This window comes from Camellia sinensis, chromosome 11 (assembly GCF_055761805.1).
Source record: "Camellia sinensis isolate YWXY chromosome 11, ASM5576180v1, whole genome shotgun sequence".
NCBI lineage: Eukaryota > Viridiplantae > Streptophyta > Magnoliopsida > Ericales > Theaceae > Camellia > Camellia sinensis.
The window spans coordinates 166,558,546-166,566,642 of record NC_138971.1 but is presented as its reverse complement, the minus strand read 5'-3'; positions in this window follow the sequence as shown (position 1 = coordinate 166,566,642).

Genomic DNA, 8,097 nt, shown 5'->3' with positions numbered 1-8,097 from the left:
TTTGAAAGAAAATTAAATAAATAAATAAGAAAATTGAGTTTTTTTATTTTCATATTTTTTTTAGTGTATATTTTTAAAATTTTAAACATTTTTTTTTCATTTTTTTATATGCACCTTACTTAGATGTATCTAAAAAGTAAAAAATTTATGAAAAAATATTTTAAAAAACTTAATAAATACAAAAAATATACTGAATTCTTGTATTTTTTTTTTTTTGTATTTTTGATATTTAGTGAATTTTTAAAAGATTTTTTTTACAATTTTTTTACGTTTTAGGTGTATTTATGTTAAGTGTGTTTAAAAAGTAAAACAATTCCTTAAAATATTAAAAAAAATCAGTAAAAACAAAAAAAAAAAACACGAAAAACAAGAAAGTAGAATTTTCTGAAAAGCATTTTTGGCAAAAAGGAACCAAGCTACTACTTCCTTCGTCCCAAAATAGTAGTCTTTTTGGAGAATCTAATTTTTTTTTATAGTACAATTATTACATTTTAAAAATATTAATTTTTCAAAATTACATTTTGATAGTATATTTTTTTTAAGAATATCAATTGTCATAATTGTACTTTTTGTGTTGTTAATGAATTTAAAAAAAAGGCAAAATAGGTAATTCATATTATTTTAGTTCTTAATTTTTGAAAATGAACTAATATTTTGGGACAATAAAAAATAAAATAAGGGACTAATATTTTGGGGTGGAGGGAGTTTTAAAAACAAAAAATTAGAATTAATTTTCAAGCCCAATGATGTGATAATCAATTAGGATATTAAAGGCAACACTCTCTATCATATGTTATCTAATCATCAACCAATTATATCACTTATATAAATTGGATTTTGAAAATGGCTCTAAAAAGTAGGCTTATATATCATTTTCCATAAATAGATTGAAAAAGTTACGTGCTCTTAAAAAGAATATTTTGAAAATTATCTATACTAAATTTAATTGGCATATTTTACAAAAATATTTTGGAGTTCTAATTTAATTGGCATATTTTACAAAAAATATTTTCACCTTACTAGAGCTCAAAGAGCTCTAGTTTTAGAGGGATATATCATTGTTGCATATTTTATTGCACAATCTAGAAATTTCAAATAAATTAGTAATTATTCCATACAATATGGGTGTATCTCACTATAGACCCTATGGGTCCACACATTCGATAGAATAGTAAGAGCAATGCTATTTAAGATTTTTTTTTAAAAAAAAAAAATAGACTTAGCCTGTGTTTGGCAAGTGGGTTTGCAGACTTTTTTGGCTATTTTAGCCACAAAAAACAAAATAGGTTATTTTAGCCATAACAAACAAAACATCACATCCAACCCATAATCATTACATTCTTCTCTCACAAAAAAACTCAAAAAAGTCAAAAAGCCAAAAAACTCTTCCCAAACCAAGCTTTTAAGCCCAGGCTAAAATAGCCAAAAAAGTCAAAAAGCCAAAAAGCCAACCCACTTCCCAAACGGAGGCTTAATTTTTAAGTTTAATGATGTGACAATCAATTAAAATATTAAATGTAGCACTATCTCTCTTATTTTCTCTAATCATTAACTAATTATATCACTTACTCATCATTGGGATTATAAAATGGATCTAAAAAATAGACTTATATATCATTTTTCTATTTAGTAATTTATTTGGGTTTTTAATATTTTGAAAAATATCAAATTGAATTGGGTTACTGAATTGAATTTAGTTGCCATATATAATGAAACAAAATTGAAAAGTAATTATTAATTACCATTATTTTTTCCTAAATCTTTCTTGAATAATGTTGTGTTTCATGAAACTAATTTAAAATGATTTCATAACATACAATAAAACACTACAACTAATCTAATGGTGAATAATCTTTATGGGGACTTTTCATGATATTTTTTCATAATACTTAACATTATTGATATCTCTTTTAAGTTGTCTCTCAAATTTCAATCCAAAATTAAAATAAAAATAATTTTATTTAACAAAAAATAATTTTTAATTGTCGTGCAAAAAATCAAATTAATTGACATTAATAATATTTCCATCAAATTATATTTGTATGTAAAAAATTAATGACAGGTTTGATTTTAAATATAAAACTTAATATAAATGTGATTTGACGCAACCATCTAAAAAGTGAACCATAACTATAATTTTAAAAATAAATTATTTATTTTTTAAAGATAAATATAATATAATTATATAATTATGATTTTCAGATTAAAACTCAACAATATAAAAAAATGAATCCCATAGTGGCGCCGATGCCCACCAACAGAATAAGCCTGGGATTCTAAAATTATCTACCTAGATTTTTTTGGGTAGGTGATTGTGTGATGAAAATTAAATTTATATATTCTGAGTTTTATACGTAGAATAAATCTAAATCGCAAAATAATTATTTTAAATAATTTCCAAATAGTTAAGCCTGAATTCGTAATATTATTGCTAACAACACCATTCTTTTCTTATATTGAAAAAAAAAATGAAGAGGTAATGCTAACAAATAAAGATAATTAATAATACTTCATTTCGTTTAATAAATCTTAAAACTTGTTAAACTTTGACTAATGGGTCTTGCTAATAAGTGCTCGTACGGACACAATAAAAGATAAAATATTTGTAGAATATAATACAATTTTTACTAATTTTGATGCACTTTTATTGAAATCAACACACCTTTTAATGGGACTCAGGGATCTTGCTGTGACTTTAGTCACAAAAGGGATTTGTGGTGGTCCGATGGGGGTTTTCTTGAGTCTTTTTCGATAATCTGGACTATTCATATTGTCAGGTTTGTCGAATATATCATTCATACAAAAAATTAAGTTAATCAAAAATCAGCAACCTCATGATCAGATTCAAATTATTTACAAAAATTATCAAGATTATGTTAACCGTTTATTTTTTTAAAACAAACAAATGTCTTATTGTTATTGAGTTATAGATTTCCAATCAATTTGATTTTTTGTATGGATAATCTATTCAATGAACCTTATAACATTAATGGTTCGGATTATCAAAAAAGACTCAAAAAAAAATCTTCACAGAGGCACCACAGATAGTTGCGGCAACTTACTCTCACAGCAGAATCCCTTGGTCCCCTTTCAACATCTTTACATATTTTGGGTTTGTAAGGTTTGACAGCCCTATGGCTGCAAAAGTAGCAGTCCAAAAAGCAAATGGATTACAGGTGGATGATATGGCAATAGAGGTAAAGCATGCAGCTTTTGGCATGGAAAAGGTAGGGGGACAAGGCGTAACAGGCCCAGTGCGTCTTCAAGCAACAAGATACAATGGCTACCAAAACGAAGGACGAAGCTGGGTATGAGTATCTACCGATCAGAGGTCATATGCAAAAGCAGTGATAGGAAAATGTAGTGTTGGGAAAGACATCATTACTCTGAAGGCTGAGGAAATAGGGAATGGGTGGCCATGCAAAAGTGTGGTGGTTCGCTTGAAGGATAAGTATGCCAATGTCAACCTGAAGAAGGAACTTGAAGGTATAGGTATGAAAGATGTTCTGATATGAGAGAGTGGAGGCCATGATGTGGTGCTAACATTCAAGTCAAAGGAAGATATGGTTCTAAAAATACAGCCTATTAAGGAGTTAATTTTGGATTGGTGTGAGGTTATGTTTGAAGGGAAACATGGACGGGTTTTGGAACATGAAAGGTGTGTGTGGATCAGCTGCTATGGTATTCCATTAAACTTATGGAAAAGTACAAATCTGAGGAGAATTGGTGGTTTGTAGGGAAATTTCCTATGTTTCGATAGAGATAGTGGCCACTCTAAGTCCTTTGAGTGTGCCAAGCTTAAGATCTCCACCAAATGCATGGAACCAATCAATATGGTTGTTAAATTGCATTGCAAAGGTTTATTGTATCCAGTAAGAGTGTGTGAAGAACAAGTGGTGATGGCAAAAACTATGAGTATGGTGTGCAAGTGCCAGAAGGATAAAGTGTTGGAAGAGAAATGTAGCTCAAACGACCTAGAGAAACAGGGCATAGAAAAGAGTAACAATGAGGAGGAAGATGAGGATGACATGGAAGATGACTCAGACTATGCACTGGAACTCAAAGATAAAGTGGCTAAAGTTTGTAAGGCATGTGGACAGAACAAGAGTGAGGATGTAGAGCAGGTGTTGGGTGGGAAGAGTGTTACAAAAGTTGCAAAGTCTAGTGGAGGCGTGAGGAAAGAGACTAATGGAGAGGCATGCAAGGTCATGATGGGTGTAGAGAACCAAAAAAACGGCTCTGAAGTGGGCGCTGGCAAATGTCAGAGCATTGATGAGCATGTGCTCACACCAGGCTATGTTAGAAGCTTAAATGGGCCAAGTCTAAATAGGCTTGGAGTAGAAATTGACGTTGTTTTGAGCCGTAATCATAGGATATGCAAGAGACATGGGCTGAACCAAGAGAACCAACTCCAACCTGGGCCCAGAGACCAGGTTGGTAACACTATTGAAGGATGTGGTGCCAATGGGCCAGTTGAAAAAGAATCAAATGTGTCTGAAGCCTAAGAGTTGGAGCATAGATCTTAACCTGCCAAACATAAGAAGGGAAGGAAGAAGATAAGAAGTAAATCAGCTAAATGTTATTAGTATCCAAATAAGGGCTCTTTCAGTTTACTTAGGAAGTATGCCCAAAGAGGGGTATCAACAAGTAAGGCAGTCTCAAAGCCTGCAGTATGGAGAGCAACAGTAGCAGCAGTTTCCCTATCAACCTTGAGCAAGAATGAGGTTGATAAAGGGAGACATTTACTGAAGAAAGCACAAGCAACTTTGAAAATGGGAGAAATTTTGGCACGAAGTACAATGCGATGGAGAATGAAGTGCTAAACAAGATAATTGAGCTCGAGGTAAAGGATTAAGGAAGAATTGAAGGGAGGGCTACAACTGAGGTATGAAGCATACCTTATGGGGGCTGTCGAGGTGTCTCAATGTGTTGTTATGAAAATACTATCATGGAACATTAGAGGGCTGGGGAAAAAGGGAAAGCATGATAAGCTAAGGAAGCTTTTCCAGGAAAGAAATGTGGATATGGTGCTCTTCCAAGAAACAAAAAAAAATAGAAATTTCTGAAGTTGAAATAAGATACATGTGGGTGAGAGACAAAATTGAGTTTTTGGCTGTGGATTCTGAAGGTTCAGTTGGAGGATTACGTTGTGTTTGGGATCCAGATGTATTCTAGATCTCAAAGAGCTACAGCAACATGAGATTTCTCTTTATGTCAGGTACATTCTTTCATTCTTTTGAGTGTGCTATTTTAAATATTTATGCACCTAACGATGTAGGCCTAAGAGGAAAGCTATGGGATAGTTTAGTAAAGCTGAATAAGGATTTCCCTAAGCCTTGGTGCATGGATGAGGATTTCAATGAGATAAGAAATACTGGTAAAAGAAAAGGGTGTTCAAGAAGGAATAAGGGCATGAAGGAATCGAATGGGTTCATTGATAGATGTGAAGTGTCTGATTTACCACTACTATGAAGGAAGTTTACCTGGTGCAATTTAGGTGAAGGTGAAAAGTGGAGTCGAATAGATAGAGTTTTAGTAGACCCAAAGTGGTTAGAGGCTTTCAAGTTAAAATTATGGGGATTGCCAAGGTTGATATCTGATTACAGTCCCCTACTACTGATGGAGAATGAAATGGACTAGGGCTCTAAACCCTTCAAGGTTCAGAATGCATGGTTCTTACATAAAAGCCTCCACTCATTTTGGGAAAATAGTTGGAAAGAGGCTAGTATAGAAGGTTGGTCTGGGTTTATTCTGTTAAATAAATTGAAGACCTTGAAGACAGGCCTTAAAATTTGGAATGTGAAGGTGTTTGGAAATGTAATCAATAATCTAAAAGTAGTAGAGAGTGAACTACACAATTTTGATCTTGTTGCTGAGATTAGAGATCTTGATGACTCCGAAAAAACAAGAAGATGTGAGGTTAGAGAAGAGGAGTGAAGGTTGAGCAAGATGGTGGAGAAAATGTGGCTCCAAAAGTCAAGATTAAATTGGGCATTGAAGGGAGACAAGAATACAAGATTTTTTCATGTTATGACTAAATGTAGACAAACAAGGAATGAAATAAATTCAATTACAGATGAGGAGGTGGTGTATGAGGATCCTTGTCATGTGAAGAGAAAAGTGTTTGAGTACTTCAAGACTTATTTTTCTGAGGATTAGGAAGTGAGACCTGAATTAGGAGGTTCCTTCAAATCAGTACAATGCAGCTATGGGTTTGAAAGGCTAGAGACAGTGTTTTCAGAAGCTGAAATTAAAGCTGTAGTGATGGATTGTGATGGGAACAAAACACCAGGGCCTGATGGCTTTAATATAGGGTGTTTTCAAAAATTCTGGCATGTGATGAAAAGAGAAGTTATAAATTTTGTGAATGAGTTCCATAAGAATGGAAGGCTGGTAAAGGGTATAAACAGCTCCTTTATAACCCTTATACCCAAGAAAGAGAATCTCCAAGGGCTAGCAGATTATAGGCCTATAAGCTTGGTGGGGTCAATCTACAAGATCATTGCTAAACTATTGGCCAACAGGTTAAAATTAGTGCTGCCTCGGATAATTAGTAAAACACAGTCAGCCTTTGTAACTAGAAGGAATATTTTAGATGGGGTGTTAATTGCTAATGAGTTGTAGAGGGGTGGAAAAAATCTAAGAAAAATGGGCTAATTATAAAGTTCGATTTTGAGAAGACATATGATTCCATCAATTGGGGCTTTATATTCTCTATGATCTTTAAGTTTGGATTTGGTGCTAAATGGTCCAGCTGGATTAAGGAATGTGTAACCTCTGCTAGGGTATCAGTGCTTGTCAATAGGTCTCCAACTGAAGAATTTAGTCCACATAGAGGGTTAAGGCAAGGTGATCCCTTGTCCCCATTCTTGTTTAACATAGCTGCCGAAGGCCTGCACTTATTATTATCCAAAGCTCAGGACTTAGGACTGCTAAAGGGAGTGAAAGTAGGTTCAAATGGGGTAGTTTTATCTCATCTTCAATTTGCAGATGATTCAATTTTATTCTGTGAAGCAAGTGTAGAAGAGGTGAAACATGTGAAAAGAGTGCTTAGATGCTTTGAATTAATGTTAGGGTTGAAAATTAATTACCATAAAAGTGTTGTGTGTAGGGTGGGGGTCTCAGATGATACAATGCTCAGTTGTGCCTCAGTGTTGAATTGTAAGTTGAAATCCCTGCCACTCACTTACCTTGGGCTACCTCTTGGGGCTAATCCAAGGAAGAAATCCACATGGAAACCTGTGTTGGATAAAGTCAGAAGTAGGATGGCTGGGTGGAAAAGAAAGTTGTTGTCCTTTGTCAGGAAGCAAACACTTGTTAAAGCTGTGACATCTTCATTGCTAGTGTATTATCTATCTCTGTTTAAGATACCTGCAGGGGTTACTAAAGAATTTGTGAGGCTTCAAGCCTTATTCCTGTGGGGTGGTTCAACATTAAAGAGAAAGATTCACATGGTTCGATGGGAGGAATTATGTAAAAGTGTGGAGCAGGGAGGGCTAGGAAAAAAGAAGGTGAGAGATGTTAATAAATGCCTACTGTTAAAAAGGTGGTAGAGGTTTGGTTGTGAAACTGGAGCTCTGTAGAAAAAGGTTATTTGCAGCAGATACAAATTGGAGGATGGAAGCTGGTTGCCATCCTTTGTTGCTAGTAATAACCATTCAGTTGTACGGAAAGAAATCATAATAATTGATGAGCAGAGTACTAGCTTACAAGAGATCTTTTTTAATAATTATCAGTTGAAGATTGGAGATGGAAAAGGAATTATTTTTTAGACTGATAGATGGTGTAATCAACCTTCCTTTAAAGATGAGTTTTCAAGCCTTTATAGATTATCCCCGGAGAAAAGTGCTACATTGAAAGATATCTTTGACAATAAAGATGCATCAGGTGTATGGAATCTAGCATTCAGAAGAGATCTATATGAATCGGAGGTGGTAAAGCTTCAGAATCTTCTAAACTAATTAGCAGTAGGTCTTGTGTTAAGACCTAAACAGATGGATAGGCCTGTCTGGTCAGTATCTAACTCTGGTGAGTTTTTTTTAGCATCAATGTATAAGTTTGTGGTTGATAACCTTGGTTAACCCTCAGAATTAGTAA